At 51.9% G+C, this 17,462-nt stretch overlaps 1 pseudogene across 1 annotated transcript in view; it reads right to left on the bottom strand.

The window, feature by feature from the left end:
* Positions 1-255: 255 nt before the first annotated feature.
* The window catches only part of LOC146839544 (aldehyde dehydrogenase family 3 member B1-like), a 386,047-nt pseudogene continuing 368,840 nt past the window's right edge, over positions 256-17,462 (bottom strand). Inside the window, exons 9-10 of the transcript XR_014981105.1 lie at positions 8,728-8,827; positions 256-2,811 (exon numbers count right to left, since the gene is read on the bottom strand). The product of XR_014981105.1 is annotated as an aldehyde dehydrogenase family 3 member B1-like (transcript). The remainder of the gene's footprint in view (positions 2,812-8,727; positions 8,828-17,462) is intronic.

The following is a 17,462-nucleotide window of genomic DNA, read 5'->3' as shown; positions in this document are numbered from 1 at the left end:
TACAAGAGGAGGCAACAGTTTCTACAAGGGAAAGCACAGACATAAACGGTGGTACGATGAGGACCAAGGGCCTGGGAGGTACAACATACACTGCTATGTTGACTAATCAGATTGACCCAGATTCGTTCTGATATTTGGAGCAGGGTTCTAGGCTCACAAACTAATGTGCCACGTTAGATCATTGTGGACAGGCTCCACTTATGTCTAGGTCCTCAAGGCGCTAGACGAATGAACAAGAAAGAAAATGACAAACAATGAATGGAAACAATTTTATTTTATGTGCTTATTTGCTTCAGGCATTGATTCCAACAGCTTTTGCACAGCAGGATAGTGAAAAGTAAATCATACACAGTAGAAAATGAGCCACATGTGCTCGCAATCAGACAGCAAACGTACGCAATATGAAGAACAATACAAAAAACTAATTTAAAACTCATTTGCTGAGTAAGAGAATACTCTCCTGGAGTCATTTTTGTGCATAGATCAAGGTTTCCGAAATATTAGAAAAGGCCAGAAATACTTTCACAGTTGAAACTTTCGGGTGTAGTCCGAGTGACGCGGAAGTGGTCAAGGTTTGCAGGAGGCACTGCTGAGGCTTTAGTTGTGACTTATGAATCTTGGGGGTTAGAACAATCATAGGTCCCTCACCTCAGGGTGGATATTGGCCTAAACTGAGTGTACGATTCGCACAGATAAACTTAGATCCGAAGTTTAAGTTTAGACCTGAAGTCTAAGTTTAGACCCGAAGTCTAATGTTAGACCTAAAGTCTAAGGGGCAGATTTATGTTCCCTGGCGCATCCCTGCAAATCAGCAGGGATGCGCCAGGGAAGATGCGTCACGCAAGTTTGCCCTTGCGCCACCGCAGATGCACCGCATTTACAATGCGGTGCATCGTGGCGCAAGGACAAACAGATGCGTGACGCATCTGCCAGCGTAAGGTTGGCGCAGTGCTGAAGTTGTGTCGCAAGCGTGAAGCAACTTCAGCACTGTTCCAACCTACCCTATCCCTAACATGGTGCGTCACGCCTTACGCCTGCTTGAAGCAGGCGTAAGGATTTGACGCACCAGCGTTGGGTAAGTGACTGCGTGAAATCTTGTAGATTTCACTCCGTCACTTTTCCGAGGCTTTTTTTGACGTAACGCCCACCCTGCATACATTAAACCTGACGCAGGTTTAATGTGGCGCAGGGGTTTACAACGTGACGCATCTCCCTAGATGCGTCACGTTGTAAATCTGGTGCAGCATGGCGCTTGCTTTGCGCTGCCGCTGCATCACAAAAGTGACGCAACGGCGGCGCAAAAGTGGCGCACGGGGCTTGTAAATCAGCCCCTTAGTTTAGACCCGAAGTCTAAGTTTAGACCTGAAGTCGAAAGTTAGATTTCAGGTCTAAACTTAGGGCTTCATTTACAATAATTTGCTGCAGGGCAGCACCGCAAGCCTTCCTGCTGTGCTGCCCTAAACCAAAATAAAAAGGTGGATATGTGGCGTATATATCAGATACTCCCCATTCCTGTCCTCTTTCCCTGTGCTGGTGCTTTATTGACTACCTTGCGCCAACGCAGGCACTCTTGCAGCATGGTGCAGGGTGTCTGCGTTGTAGGGATGATTGTTTTTGTGCATATAGAACGAGGAAAAACAGGGAGAAATAAAGGTATTTCTCCTCATTATGCCTCCCCTGTGGATGCGTTGGCTTTTGACGCATTCCCAGGTTTAGAGCTTGTTGTAAATCTGGGAACGTGTCAAATGCCATGGGTGTTACCTGGGAACCCCCACCGCAAGCCCATGGCACGTCTCTCTATCACAGTGTGAGGCAACGCAGTGCATTGCCGCACTCCATATCTACATGTCCGTGAAAAGCCATGCAGGGTGCTTTACGTGGCATTGTAGATATGGGTAAGCCCTGTGCGCTACCTGAATGTCACGTTCCGGCGGCACACAGGGCGTGTAGATGAGCCCCTCAGACCTCCGATCTAAACTTAGACTTCAGGTGTAAGTTTACCTTTGTGAATCGGCCCTGAATGAACGAGGGGCCGAAGAGACAGTTTAGAAGTGAGGAATTGAGAGATTATTGAATTAGCAGCAGTGTGAACGTATGTGATAAATTCAGAAGGAACATTTAGGCTGATAGACTCAAGAGAGAAGTTAAGGAACATATGATTACAGGGCTATAGTACAGAAAAATATACTTGCAGGAAAGGAACTTAAAATAGCACGTAGGCGATTTATGAGGCACATAGTAACTGTAGTGGCACATTTAACACTTGGGAATGGTGGCTGCAGGAGCAGTGAGGGCTGAGCAGAGATCGAGAAGCCAACACGTGGAATATGGGAGGGTTGGTTTCAATGTAAAGCTGGTTTGACTGGGGACATGTCAGTCATTGACAAGAGCCCCACATGCCACTGACTCCGCCTCAGCCCTACTGACCTTTTAAAGGCAGGGGTCTATGGTAATCTCTAAGTTTGTCCCTTGGTGAGTGTGCTTGTAAGAGACAAGGAAGGCTTTGGTCTACATTCCATTGAGTGGTTTGTGGAGACACCAGTGGAAGTGAGACTCTGTCCCTTCCTGTTTTTCAGCTCCCCTCTCCACTGAGTTCTTCTAGGTCTTGACTTTGGGCTCAAAGGATGGTGCAGGCTCCATTGCCCTTGTCCCCAATAGTGGATTTCAGGAGGCCCAGGTTGCGCTCAGTGTAGGGTGGGTATCGGATGGCGTTGAGGTTCTCCCTTCCGAAGCCTCGCAGGAGCACGCCACGGTGGTGCGAGAAGGTGTCGAAGGAGAACTTGCCATGGTACTTCCCCATGCCGCTGTTCCCTGCAGAGCAACAGAGAAAAAAAGCATGTTGGCACAGTCTAGAATATACAGCTGAACTGTGTAAACCCTGAAGGAGAGGGAGGTGAGGAGCTTGTGGAGTCAGGGCAGGGGCACTGCCATGAAAGACATGTGCACCGGATTCTTAACTCTCCCACAAAGCTTGCGTCTATGATGGAAGCTTTGATTAGTACCACACTCCAAGCAGCAACCATTCTGTACTCAGCAGTGCACTCAGAAAACCTGGAAACATCTCATGCTATCCACTGCTGATATTGAAGAGTCTGAGCTGCAAGGCCGGACTGGCTGTATCGAGACGCAGGCATTTCCCCAGGGGGCTGGATGGGTGGGACTGATTTTGAAGCAGTGGGGGCCGGTTTTGTTACTGGGGGCCAATTTTGCAGTGGCTCCCAGTAACAAAAGCAGCAGCACTTCACACTTGACACCTCCCCGCCGGTGTTGTTCGGACAAAATTGCCAGGGCTGATTTGGGTTCCTAGTCCGGCCATGCTGAGCAGATTTCAGAATACAGCCTGACAACATCCACCAATCTTATTCTAACAACAACATAGAACTTCCCTGCCCCTTGCACTACAACTACTCCCCTCCGCTGCTACAAGGAGTAGTTGAAGAACTTAACCCTTCAAGATGCCTAGGTACACCTTGTTTTTTTTTACAAGTCCCAAAAGGAGGAGAGAGTACACCGATTGGCTTAACAGCACCCAATTTGCCCAAATTGGCTGACTTAGTATGTGGTGCACACTTATTTAAGTGCTACACCTTGCACCAATCCAGGCATCCCTAATGGTGATTTTAGCGGTTTTTGATAACCATAGAAAGCTCTCAAAGTGGTAGCTGTGGAGAGCAGCCTTCAGGCTTATCTTGAAGGAGTGTTAAGCAGCTTGTTTTAAAAGTGTAATCATGTAGTGTAGGTTAAAAGAAAAAGAACCACACAGTGTCTATATAAAAATGCTTCTATTTATTACACAACACTCACTAACACGTTGGTATATCTCCTACCTGGAGATATCAACACAAAATCACAATAATACTTCAAATACAATAAGGTAAGTAGCACAAAATACAGTGATCTCCAGGGGAAGACCAAACCATATATTAAGAAAGTGGAATGCGAACTGCAGGAGAGGACGGGACTTGGACCAAAAGACCCAGAGGAGCCAGGTACCACTTTAGATAAGCAGCCAGGAACCCCATGGAGGCTGTGTGCAGAGTAGGAACATAGCAGTGGAAGTCAATAGAGAAGTTGCGGTTGTAGTTTTGCAGAACGGTCCTTCCCAGAGGACCCCGAAGAATTTCTTTGGAGGACAAAAGTTTGGACAGCAGCCCCACCTGTGGATGACCTGGAGATCAGGTTACCTACACCAGGGAAGCCAGGTGCATGGGGTGAAGAGTTGTTGGAAACCTCCGTAGATGACTTGGAGAAAAGTGGCTCTGGAGAAGGTGAAGAAGTCTGGTGGAATCCAAGGTTGAATTCTGGAAGTGAGAAAACTAGAAGCAGAGAGGACAGAGTCTGTGCCACTCAGGAGTAACCAGGAGGCAGGGAACAACAATGCCCACCGATGTCAGACGGTTCAGACGAGTTGACGGTGACATGGCTGCTGCAGCTGTAAGGACCAGGCGACACTGTGGAAGACCAGGAGCCGTGCACGGTCTGTTTCAGGTCGGATGTCAGTGACCAGGGGGTAAGTGTCCGGCGGGAGCACCAACAAGCCGTAGTAGCTGCAACTGGCATGGAGAATGAAGAAGGAGCAAAGTTGGGACTAGCAAAGCCCAAGGGACTCCCCACAAGCAGGAGAGTCAGAGCAGGCACAGAGCAAGCAGGGTCGCCCACTGAAGCAGGAGAAGATCCTCAGGAGGACTCGCAGGCCGAAGGCACAGGAGTCGCAAGAGGACCTTGAGCACCTCATCAAGAAGGAAGGCCCATGGTGCAGAGGATGTGGTGAGGATGTGGTACTTGGCAGGAAGAGATGGTGGAGCTTCTTGTAGCCTGAAGATCTCTGAAGTGCAGAGCCTTGGCAACGGCAAGTCGAAGCGATGCACAGGGGTTTGTTTGCAGTGGTTCCGATGAGAGATACTGGCCTCAAAATTACAGACAGGACACGCCAGGCCTTTGGGGAGTTGCAGAACCACCATCTGCATTGCTGAGCCTTTTGAAGTCCATGGGACATCAGGAGCAGCAGGCCGGTCAGCTTTGTTGCAGTGCATGCAGATGCAGGGGAGTGACTCCTGCACTCCAAGGGAGATTAATTTGGGTGTCCTTGATGCCCACAGGTCTGTTGAAGATCCTGGAAGGAGCCCAGACACAGACAACGAAGAAGACTTGCAGAGCAGCCAGACCAGGAGCAGCAGGAGTCTTCCTTGGTGCAGTCTTGGTTCCAAACGAAGTCTAGCGAAGTCCAAGTGTTCAGACGGTTGAAGAGTGATGTGGTTTCAAACTTGAGTCTTGTCTCATGACGAATCTGAAGAGCCACCCACAGTTGAACCCGTTTATACTCTAAGACAGGGGTTGGGACAACTCAGGGGTCCCTCCAAGAGGAGGGGCTGGACAGAAGGAAGGATACTTTCATGTCCTTTGCCAGAGTTGGAGCCAAGGGCTTCTGAACTGACTCAAACTGGAGAATGCAAGGAGGGAGCCGAATGTGCCCTTCAAAGCAGTCTGGTAGCGCTGGCAAGTGCCCCCACCCCAGGCCAATACTCTAAATCCTGTTTCGAAGGTAGTCACACCTCCCTGTGACAGGAAACCTATTGTTCTACCATCCCCTGCTCAAGATTGCCTTAGCAGCAGGAGGGCAGAATCATGTCTGTGGTCAGCGGCAGCAGTAGCTTGCTGTCAGACCCAGAAAGGCTGTTACCGGTAGAACAGGGGGGTACCCCAAGGGAGCCCGCCAGTACATGGGACCTACTTCTAACACTGGATTCAGAGTTGGGGTATGATTCCAAAATGTTTGATACCAAACATGACCGGGTTCTGTGCAGCCACTATATAGTTAGACATCAGTCAGATGTCTACTATATGTATTAAAATGGCTGACCGCACTTACAAAGCCTGGAGAATTGACTACGGAGTTTGTAGGGATGTCCTGCTCATGCAGGGGCACCCTCACACTTATAACCAAGCACCCTGCTCTCAGGACTGAAGGGGTGACTTATAGGTTTTAAGTGCAGTGACCTCAGATATAAGGAAACTTATATCTGTTGAGAGAGGTGCACGCACCTACTCACACAGGCTGCAATCGCAGGCCTGTAGTCAGGGTTTAAGTGGACTCCCATGGTTGGCACAATACATGCTGCAGCCCAAGGGAGACCCCTGGTGCACCTATGCCCTGGGTACCTTAGTACCATATACTAGGGACTTACAAGGGTACACCAGCAGCCAATTGTGGATGTACAGAAGTACTTACTAGGGACTGGGGTCCTGATTAGCAGGATCCCAGTCAGACTAAGTCATAAACACACTGACACCAGGCAAAAAGTGGGGGTAACCATGCTAGAAGGATTCTACCTTCCTACTCAGATGCATCTTGGTGAATGCAGTCCATGATAGCCCTCACTTCAGTTGAAAGTCTTTAGTATAAAAATATATTTTTTGTGTATTTTATTATTTTAAATAGTGAATAAATAAATAAAGCAGTGCCTTACGTAATGTCAGATAAAGGCACTTGATGTTTTTTTAAAATACCCCTCACACACTATGAATTCCCATAGTGTCATGCTTCATCATGGGAGTCTTCCCGTCCCTCTACGGGGCGGGGCGTGCTTCGACCAATAAATATATGGGAGCACTGTTGTTAGGTGAAGGAAGAAAACTATGTGTAAAGTGGTGGTGAGTGAGATAGGGTTAGTGAGTGAAATATACAAAAAATTAAAAATCCTCTAGCTAGTGGAAAAAACAAACTTTATTAAATTCCCTAGCTGAGAATGTTAAAAATTGGGGTTGCGTAGGGGGTGTATGCCAATTAGATACTGCCTACTGGGTCAACATGTTTCGTAAGCAGGCCCCACTGCTTTACTCATCAGGACCAAAAAATATATATGTCCCTACTACACTCAAAATATATGGATAGGGTAGTATGCCTATTCATTAGTTTTAAGTCCTCCCAAATTGGGGAATTCTTAAAGGTACATTGACCTTTCTTGATTGAAATAGCGTTGCTTCGTTATCTGTAAATATAAAAAAATGAATGAAAAACGACCCTTGAGTTGTTCATATAAACACATCTTCATACTCTGCATTTTTCTGCTAGCTGAAAAAGAAAATCGTGATATATTTTTCTTTATTTCAACGGTTCTTAGTACACCGGTTATTCTGGCTTTTCATTTACACGTGTTTACACATTTGTAATCATTCCAATTTCTTTGCCATGAAACGTGATATATTTTTCTATGGATAAATGCTGGGTATTATTTCACCAGCAGTTTATCAGAGACCAATTTGCAATGTGCAAGATATACTCGTTCTTTCATTCCCAGAAGATAGCACACACACATTCATACACCTACTTTCATTAAACACCTCGTTAAAAATAATAGCCATCTGACTCTGTTCTAGAAAAGAAAAGTTACTTTGTAAACTATTAGCTTGTGCGAGCTCGCAACTAAATACGTAATGTCATCTATGCTGTATTTCATAAACTCGTCATAGCCTGTTTTACATAACGAAAAAATATATACATACTTCATTGGGGATGATTATCCGATCTCATGAGCTTGCATCGGAGAAAGGGGGGAACTTCTACCAAGCACGTAGAGGGACGGGAAGACCCCCATGATGAAGCATGACACTATGGGAATTCATAGTGTGTGAGGGGTATTTTAAAAAAACATCAAGTGCCTTTATCTGACATTACGTAAGGCACTGCTTTATTTATTTATTCACTATTTAAAATAATAAAATACACAAAAAATATATTTTTATATCACATTGAGTAGAACCACCTTGTTTATTTGTAGTCTGACATAGGAGGAAGGTTCTACCAGAAATCCTCTTCACTCCCTCTCTTTGTTAAATTTTGAAAGTCTTTAGTATTCATCATTGTTGATGCAGCCAGTGCTGTGTGTCTCTAGACATGTGTTTCAGGATTGTTGCCCTTGTTCAGTAGAAAGTAACACGTTACATTTGGGGGTGCTGGCAATGCTGCTCACAGTCTCTCTACTGATGAAGGAATGAATCCACAAACACGTGTCCAGAGTTAGACAACACAAGCTGCACCAACAAGAGTGAAGAATTAAAGACTACTACTGAAGTAAGTGTTATCATGCACTGCATTTACCATGATGCATTGGGACAGATTGAGTGCTGGGAGGTGAAGCAGTGTGCTCCCTCCCACCCTCCTTGCGTTTGAAAAGGCTCCCTTCAGCTACAGAGCTGATGAGCTTGTGTTGATGCACATGCACCCAGTGAGTAGTACAGAGACTGAGAAGACTTTGGGAATCATTTCCCACACCCCTGCATTTACCACGATGCTTTGGGGGGCACTTGAGTGCTGGGGTGTGAGGCAGTGTGCTCCCACTCTCCTTTTCTTTCACAAGTCCTTCCTCTTTGCTCGCATCATGTTGTGGGGTTTTATTCAATGCCTGCTTGAGCTTAGCTATGCCCTGGCTAGTGATGTTTGACTTGGCTTCCTATCAGGACTCTCTGAGGAGATCTGGATTCTTAGAAGTGGCTGCAGCTAGGACACCTCTGACATTATTATCAGCATATTATTCCAGAACTGAAGCACACACTGAAATCCTGCTCTGTATCTAGCTTTCTCCTACCAGAGGCTCACACCCAACCAGGCTGGAACAGGGTGCTCAGAAAGGGACATAAAGCAGGTAAAGGCCACGTGTGTGCAGGCATGTACACATGCACCGCGTGCATGCACCGCGACGCTCAAGCAACAACACTTATCCGCCATACCAATTCCTCCGAAGGGCAGCGAAGGCAGTGACATCTGCATCATTCCGTCGTTGCTGCAGAAACCTCCACTGCTTGTCTGCTCCATGACTGCATCCACCACCTGCCACCCAGGTAAGACACAGAGGGTTAAAGGTCAGGTTAGTAATAAACATTCACACAAAGGTCATATGAGACACTAAAAAAATAGATCGGCCCACTGGGCATTCAGCAGCGTTTATGATAGCCCAGTGCCTCACAAAGTCTAGGGTTTCCCCATTTACCTACCTCTTGCAATTGCATGCTGGTATGCAGCCCTGCAGCCAGGGCCTCTAGGGGTGCAGAGGCTGCACTGAGGCTCATGTTACACCCCCAGCACGCCCTGCAGCCAGGGCCTCTAGGGGTGCAGAGGCTGCACCGAGGCTCATGTTACACCCCCAGCACGCCCTGCAGCCAGGGCCTCTAGGGGTGCAGAGGCTGCACCGAGGCTCATGTTACACCCCCAGCACGCCCTGCAGCCAGGGCCTCTAGGGGTGCAGAGGCTGCACCGAGGCTCATGTTACACCCCCAGCACGCCCTGCAGCCAGGGCCTCTAGGGGTGCAGAGGCTGCTCCGAGGCTCATGTTACACCCCTAGCACGCCCTGCAGCCAGGGCCTCTAGGGGTGCAGAGGCTGCACCGAGGCTCATGTTACACCCCCAGCACGCCCTGCAGCCAGGGCCTCTAGGGGTGCAGAGGCTGCACTGAGGCTTATGTTACACCCCCAGCACGCCCTGCAGCCAGGGCCTCTAGGGGTGCAGAGGCTGCACCGAGGCTCATGTTACACCCCCAGCACGCGCTGCAGGATCCTCTCACTCTGCAGCGCCCTCTCAAGCCAGGGGGCTGTGCTACCAAGAGCTCCCTGGTTCCCCTGCCTCCCAATCCCTTGGGCCCTGCATCCCCTACCCACGGCTGCCTCTCTCCCCACCTACCGCCCCTTACCAGAGCTCTGTGCCCCAGCTCCCTGGCTCCCCAGCCTCCCAATCCCTCGGGTCCTGCATCCCCTACACACGGCTGCCTCTCTCCCCACCTACCGCCCCTTACCAGAGCTCTGTGCCCCAGCTCCCTGCCTCCCAACCCCTTGGGCCCTGCCCCCATGCATACGACTGCCTCTCTATTCCCACCTGCCAACCCCTCCCCACATCACTCGCTCCCTGTTCCCCAGCCTCCCAGTCCCTCAGACCCTGCATCCCCTACACACGGCTGCCTCTCTCCCCACCTACCGCCCCTTACCAGAGCTCTGTGCCCCAGCTCCCTGGCTCCCCAGCCTCCCAAACCCTTGGGCCCTGCATCCCCTGCACAGGGCTGCCTCTCTTCCCACCTACCGCCCCTTACCAGAGCTCTGTGCCCCAGCTCCCTGGCTCCCCAGCCTCCCAACCCCTTGGGCCCTGCCCCCATGCATACGACTGCCTCTCTATTCCCACCTGTCACCTGCCACCCCCTCCCCACACCACTCGCTCCCTGTCTCCCCAGCCTCCCAGTCCCTCGGGTCCTGCATCCCTACACACGGCTGCCTCTCTCCCCACCTGCCACCCCTTACTAGAGCTCTGTGCCCCAGCTCCCTGCCTCCCAACCCCTTGGGCCCTGCCCCCATGCATACGACTGCCTCTCTATTCCCACCTGCCAACCCCTCCCCACATCACTCGCTCCCTGTTCCCCAGCCTCCCAGTCCCTCGGACCCTGCATCCCCTACACACGGCTGCCTCTCTCCCCACCTACCGTCCCTTACCAGAGCTCTGTGCCCCAGCTCCCTGGCTCCCCAGCCTCCCAAACCCTTGGGCCCTGCATCCCCTGCACAGGGCTGCCTCTCTTCCCACCTACCGCCCCTTACCAGAGCTCTGTGCCCCAGCTCCCTGGCTCCCCAGCCTCCCAACCCCTTGGGCCCTGCCCCCATGCATACGACTGCCTCTCTATTCCCACCTGTCACCTGCCACCCCCTCCCCACACCACTCGCTCCCTGTCTCCCCAGCCTCCCAGTCCCTCGGGTCCTGCATCCCTAAACACGGCTGCCTCTCTCCCCACCTGCCACCCCTTACTAGAGCTCTGTGCCCCAGCTCCCTGCCCCCCAACCCCTTGGGCCCTGCCCCCATGCATACGACTGCCTCTCTATTCCCACCTGTCACCTGCCACCCCCTCCCCACACCACTCGCTCCCTGTCTCCCCAGCCTCCCAGTCCCTCGGGTCCTGCATCCCTACACACGGCTGCCTCTCTCCCCACCTACCGCCCCTTACCAGAGCTCTGTGCCCCAGCTCCCTGGCTCCCCAGCCTCCCAAACCCTTGGGCCCTGCATCCCCTGCACAGGGCTGCCTCTCTTCCCACCTACCGCCCCTTACCAGAGCTCTGTGCCCCAGCTCCCTGGCTCCCCAGCCTCCCAAACCCTTGGGCCCTGCATCCCCTGCACACGGCTGCCTCTCTCCCCACCTACCGCCCCTTACCAGAGCTCTGTGCCCCAGCTCTCTGGCTCCCCAGCCTCCCAACCCCTTGGGCCCTGCATCCCCTGCACACGGCTGCCTCTCTCCCCACCTACCGCCCATTACCAGAGCTCTGTGCCCCAGCTCCCTGGCTCCCTGCCTCCCAACCCCTTGGGCCCTGCCCCCCTGCATACGACTGCCTCTCTATTCCCACCTGTCACCTGCCACCCTCTCCCCACACCACTCGCTCCCTGTCTCCCCAGCCTCCCAGTCCCTCGGGTCCTGCATCCCTACACACGGCTGCCTCTCTCCCCACCTGCCACCCCTTACTAGAGCTCTGTGCCCCAGCTCCCTGCCTCCCAACCCCTTGGGCCCTGCCCCCATGCATACGACTGCCTCTCTATTCCCACCTGTCACCTGCCACCCCCTCCCCACACCACTCGCTCCCTGTCTCCCCAGCCTCCCAGTCCCTCGGGTCCTGCATCCCTACACATGGCTGCCTCTCTCCCCACCTGCCACCCCTTACTAGAGCTCTGTGCCCCAGCTCCCTGCCTCCCAACCCCTTGGGCCCTGCCCCCATGCATACGACTGCCTCTCTATTCCCACCTGCCACCCCTTACCAGAGCTCTGTGCCCCAGCTCCCTGGCTCCCCAGCCTCCCAATCCCTTGGGCTCTGCACGCCTCTGCACTACTGTGTGTCTCCCTACCTCAACCCATGGCTCCTCAACCCCCCCATTTGTGGTCCCCCCACAGATGCACCATGGGGACCACAAACCTACACACCTGCCCAAGCGCCTTGATACACTCTCAGGTGGTTAGTGCGCTACACTAATCAATATAACAACATGCCCGTCTCCACGGCCTCTGCTTGCTCAAAGCTTCCATCAATAGACTGAGAAGGCACCTGGGCTCCTGCCTGCTAGTTGCCTGCTCCTGTTCCCAGCGTCAGCGTCTCTCTGCCTTTCTCTCGCACTTGGCAGCTTGTTGCTGCCTGGTTTCAGCGCCCATGCCAGGTTTCCTGCTTTCCCGTCCCCCATTTGCAAAAGACCCACCCACCCAATGACCTATTCAATGCAGGCCGTGGCACAACCGCATTGATAAGAACCGTGCTGAGAAGGTACGTGGGCACCTGCTTGCTAGTTGCCTGCTCCTGTTGCTACCACCAGCTTCTCTCTGCCATTCTCTCGCTCTTGGCAGCTTGTTGCTGCCACTGCAGGGTTTCCTGCTCTCCCACCTCTGCCGAAGCCCCGGCCCACCCTAGGACCTACTTAATGCAGGCTGCTGTGCACCCGTGCTGCTGGCACACCGAAGGCAGCCCAAAGGCTAGCCTGTCTGTGCCCGCCCATGCCTGGACTGTGCCCAGTGCCAGGAACCCTGGCCCCCACACCAATTGACCAAGACCACCATCACAGCTACTGAAGACACTGAGCCAACGAATTCCACCTCTACTCTGCCGCCATCCTTCATGGCCTCAACACCACGCACTGGTCTTCACAAGGCTACCGCGCATCTCCCTGCACCATGGTAGGACCTTTCACCTGCACCCACTGCAATTTCAGCTGCTACACCTCCTTGTAGGAAACTGCCTCTGTATATACTATACCAAAGCAAGGTATAGGTGCCGATTACGATCCGGTAAAAAAAATTCCCATACGACTCGTATCCGGTCTTTTTACCGTACGAATCGTACAAGTGCCGTACAAACTGGCAAGTACGATTCGCATGGGAAAAAGTCCATACGAATCGCATTGGGAATTATTCCCCACACGTCCTCGGGTCGGAAAAAGTGTCCGACACGTCCTCGGACGATTTACCGTACAAACGTGAAAAGCGAAGTCCGACCGTGCAAGTACGATCCGTCCCGGGCGTCCGATTGTACAACCGTATGGATAAAAGACCGTCCGCACCGAACTCCTATAGCAACCATGGAGACGTCCAAACAGGTGCCCGGTACGCGCCGAACCCCCCCCCAGCCCCCGTACATTTGAGTCGTCCCCCCCCAGCCCCCGTACGTTCAAGTCGACCCCCCCAGCCCCCGTACATTCGAGTCGACCCCCCCCAGCCCCCGTACGTTCAAGTCGACCCCCCCCAGCCCCCGTATGTACGTGTCAAACCCCCCCGTGTATGTACACCCGAGTACGTGTCGAATTGTATGTGTCGAACCCCCCCGTGTATGTACACCCGTGTACATTCGAGTCGTACCCCCACCCGTGTATGTACGGTGCGTACCCCCAGCGCGTACGTACACGGGTGTACATACACGGGGGGTTCGACATGTACATACGGGGGCTGGGGGGGGTCGACTCGAACGTACGGGGGCTGGGTGGGGTCGACTCGAATGTACGGGGGCTGGGGGGGGTACGGCGCTTACCGGGCCACCTACTCTGGTCGTTTCGCGCCGTACTTCGCTTTCCGGCACTTTTTGGGTGCCGTGAAAATATTGCCGTCCGGACTGCTGTCGGTTCGAATCGTACTTCCTGGGTCGTGAAACGCTGCCTGGAAGTGTCCCGACGTCATGTCGCAGCATTCCCGGATCACATTCGTATGCATGTTTTCGTCGGTCGGTGTTTTTTACGATTCGTACGGAAATGGTGTTTCCGTGCGAATCTTAATTCCATGTTTGTAATGTTATCCGACCGGGTATGAGTCGGACGGAGAATACGCTCCGACCGACGGTTCGTACCCGGTTTTTACCGGATCGTGATCGGCACCATAGTGTGCACAGAGTCCAAGGAGCTCTCTTTGTGGTAGTGTGGGTGAGCAGTTAGGCTTATCCAGAGGGTGTTTTGAGCATTTATTTTATTCACTCACTCAAGACTGATGGCACACACTCATAGAGACAGAATCCAGACCAATTGGTTTAGTATAAAAAAGATATACTTATGTTTTATTTTTAGAAGCAAGCAGGGCTCATGAGGCCTGGACATCCTCAGAGAAGACAGATGTGGGGTCGAACAGCCAACATTGATAAAATCACTCTATCCAGCGAAACGGTTGTGTCAAGACCACAAAGAATGTCAAACTTTGCTGTATCGCTCCTGTCTGATACTGCTTGGAAGAGGATGACCAGGGCCTCCTCTGGGACCTGTAACAGCACTTGCACAACCGTTTTCCACAGGGAGTGGGAATAATGGCTCAATAAGCACACATGTTCACTGACAACAATGCAAGGCTGGCAGAAAAATGTTCTTGCTCCAACTATCCAGGCTCTTGGATTCCCTGTCAAGGGGAGTGTAAGGAAAATGCGCCATGGGCGGTAGAAGCTTAGAGTACCAAGCTCTCTGGGGTAGGGTGGGTAGTGAAGAAGTTTGGGTCGCCCGGAGCAGGGCAGTGGCAGCGGGCAATTGTCCTATTTACAGGAGCCCCTGTGCTGGGCTAGGGACAGGTTCCCAGTAAGACGTCTGTAAGGGCCTCATAAAAGGGCAGCAATGGTTCCAAAGTGGAGTCACCAGGCTGTAGAACCTCTGTCAAGATATTATTCTTGGCTGCCCCTGAAGGGAGATGAAGGTCTAGAACCTCAGCTCACCTTCACACCACCATAGCATATGACACTCCCTCTTCGGTAGTCACAATAGATGGAGAAAGCAGTCCAAAATCTGGAGAGGTACCCAGTCCGCTGCCTCACCCAATTCTGCATACCAGTCAATTTCCTGATGAGGCTCGTCTTCAAAGGGTACAGCGACCTCTCCCAATCTTCTTCCATTCCTAGCCGTTCAGAATAAGGCTTAGGTAAGGACCTAGGACCTGGAGGTCCTGTCGGCGCCAGAACCGGCATCGGGAGATGGTGATCCCACCCGGGGTTGTCAGGAATTAGAATGGGGCTGGTGCCGCTGGTGGGCGCAAGTGGCATCGGGAGCCTCGGTGTCGGGACTGAGTCCGGGGAAGGTTGCAATGGCATGACCTGTGTCGATCCAGAACCACTGCCGGATCCATGGGGAGGGTCATCGGTGCCAGTGTTGGAGCTGCAGGCACGGAACCAGATGTAGCCCCCTCTCATCCTGCGAAGCCTGAAGTTGCACCGGTGGTGTTAGGCCAGACAAAAATGAGGCACATGGCATCATAAAATTCTGAAAGTTGGCTGCGGGTCACTCTGATTCCTAGAAAATCATGGTGGCACGCATCCGACCCAGGTACAGCTTATGAAGAACAAGGCCTAGAACGCCGAGGCTCCTCTATCGCGTCAGCTAATGGATGGCGATAAGTCAAATCATGCTTTTTTTGCCTCTTACCTGAATGTCCCGAGGATTTGGAGTGGGACGAAAAGTACTTGAGACTCCCGGAGCAGTGCCTGGACCTTCCTCTCAACCGGGACCGCGAACAAGATCTCCGAGTAGTCGTGCAACGTGGTGCCAACTGCCAGGCCGCAAGTAGCTATGGGGGAGCTCAAAGCATTCGAAGCCATGGCCCGACAGTCGGAGCACGACTTCGAGTTGTGCTCGTGTTCCAGGCACCACAGGCAAACCAGGTGTGTGTCTGTCACTGACTGGGCGCGGTGACAGGCACCTCACATTTGAACCCAGAAGTCTTTCTGGACATATAGTAAAAAACCTACACACCAGAAAGGGTTTGACATAACATCAAAAAGTCCTATCAAAAAGTGACAGAGGGTAGCTCTCTTCATGGATCAGAGCTTAACTGGCACGTACAGAAAAGAACGGCCATCAGTGCACTGAGGTGGTGCCTATATAGGTGACATGGACATCACTACGCCACAGACAACGCTGACAACGTCACGGGGAGCCGACAGACACCACCTACCAGTGCGCAGGGGTATTGCTTGAAGAAAAACCTTCCAGATCCAGTCTGATGCCTCGGTATTTCAAAGGTGAGGAATCTGCAGCTAGATGTTTCTATCAGATATTCCACATAAAAGTAACATTCCAGGCAGGGCAGGGGCAGGCTGTGAAGGGCATAGAAGGAGCAGATCCCAACACAGATCCCTTCTTTACAATGCATGAGCAGAAACATGTAGAAGCAGAACCCAACATATCACCCGCCTTCAGAATGACTGCAAACCTGAGACATGTTGTAGGAAAGGTTCCCTTTGTGCATGGTTACCACCCCACTTTTTGCCTGATTTCTGATCAACTTTGACTGAATGTGCGCTGTCTCCCTGCTGATAATGTCCCCGGTGCCTTTGTTCTTTCCCAAAATTGTACCTTGGTTTCCACAATTGACACACCTCTGGCCCACATATAAGTCCCTTGTAAAAGGTAACACTGGTATCAAGGGCCTTGTGACCAGAGTGGGTCTATAAGGGCTGCAGCATGTATTGTGCCACTCTCAGAGACAGTTTGTTTTGGTGCAGGTAAAACTTAAGTGACGACATGGCACACACCCCTGTCTGCCATGCCCACAGACACTGCCTGTGGCATAGGTAAGTAACCCTTCAAGCAGGCCTCACAACCATAAGCAAGCTGCACTATACCAGAGGTGAGGGCATAGCTGCATGAGCAATAAGCCCCTACAGTGTCTAGGTCTATTCTTAGACATTGTAAGTCCCCTGAAAAACAACTAAATCTCTAGTGTACAGCTGACTAGTCTACATCAGCCTGCCACACTCAGACATGTTTCTGCCCCCTGAGGTGGGAGCCCTTGTGAGTCAGGAACAAATCCTGCTTGGGGTGGAGATGCTTCAAACCTATCCCCAAGCATGGACAGCATTCAGGGCGGGAATTCAAAGGCCTCCTGCCTTTGTTATGCTAGCCTGGGCCTCTCCAGTTAGTTGAGAAGCATTCCCCCTGACCAAACCCCACCTTTGGTGGTCGGTGGGAAAATTAGTAGTCAGGAGAGGTATGTCCCCTCTCAGCCCGGACCACCCGTAAGATGTCCTCAGCTGAAGTGACCCCCTCCTTTGAAAATCCTCCATTGGATGGAAGGATTTTAGCCAATCAGGTTAGGGGGTGCCCTCTCCCCAAAGAGAGGGGACATACAAAGGGTGTAGTCACCCTAAAGGTAATTATCCCATTGGCTGCTACCTGCCAGGACCTGTAATGCCCCTAAATTCAGTATTTAGGTGCACCACTGAATCTTGATGCTCCGATTCCTGCTACCTAAGAAGAAGAAGGACGAAGAAGATGTCGTGCAGCCAAGCCTGAAGACGACTACTGATTTGGCCCCAGCTTTACTGGCCTTTCTCCAGCTTAAAGACCCTGCAAAGAAGACTACGCCTGTCCTGCAGCCAGAGACTTACAGAAACTCGAGAAAGACTGCCTGCTCTTTAACAAAGACCAGATCTCCCAAGGACAGTGGACATGTCCAGAAGAAAAAACACTCCAAGGACTCCGTATACAGCCAGAGCCGCGACTC

Source organism: Triturus cristatus, chromosome 4_1, assembly GCF_964204655.1.
Source record: "Triturus cristatus chromosome 4_1, aTriCri1.1, whole genome shotgun sequence".
NCBI lineage: Eukaryota > Metazoa > Chordata > Amphibia > Caudata > Salamandridae > Triturus > Triturus cristatus.
The sequence above is the reverse complement of the archived record's forward strand: the minus strand, read 5'-3'. Positions and strand labels throughout refer to the sequence as shown.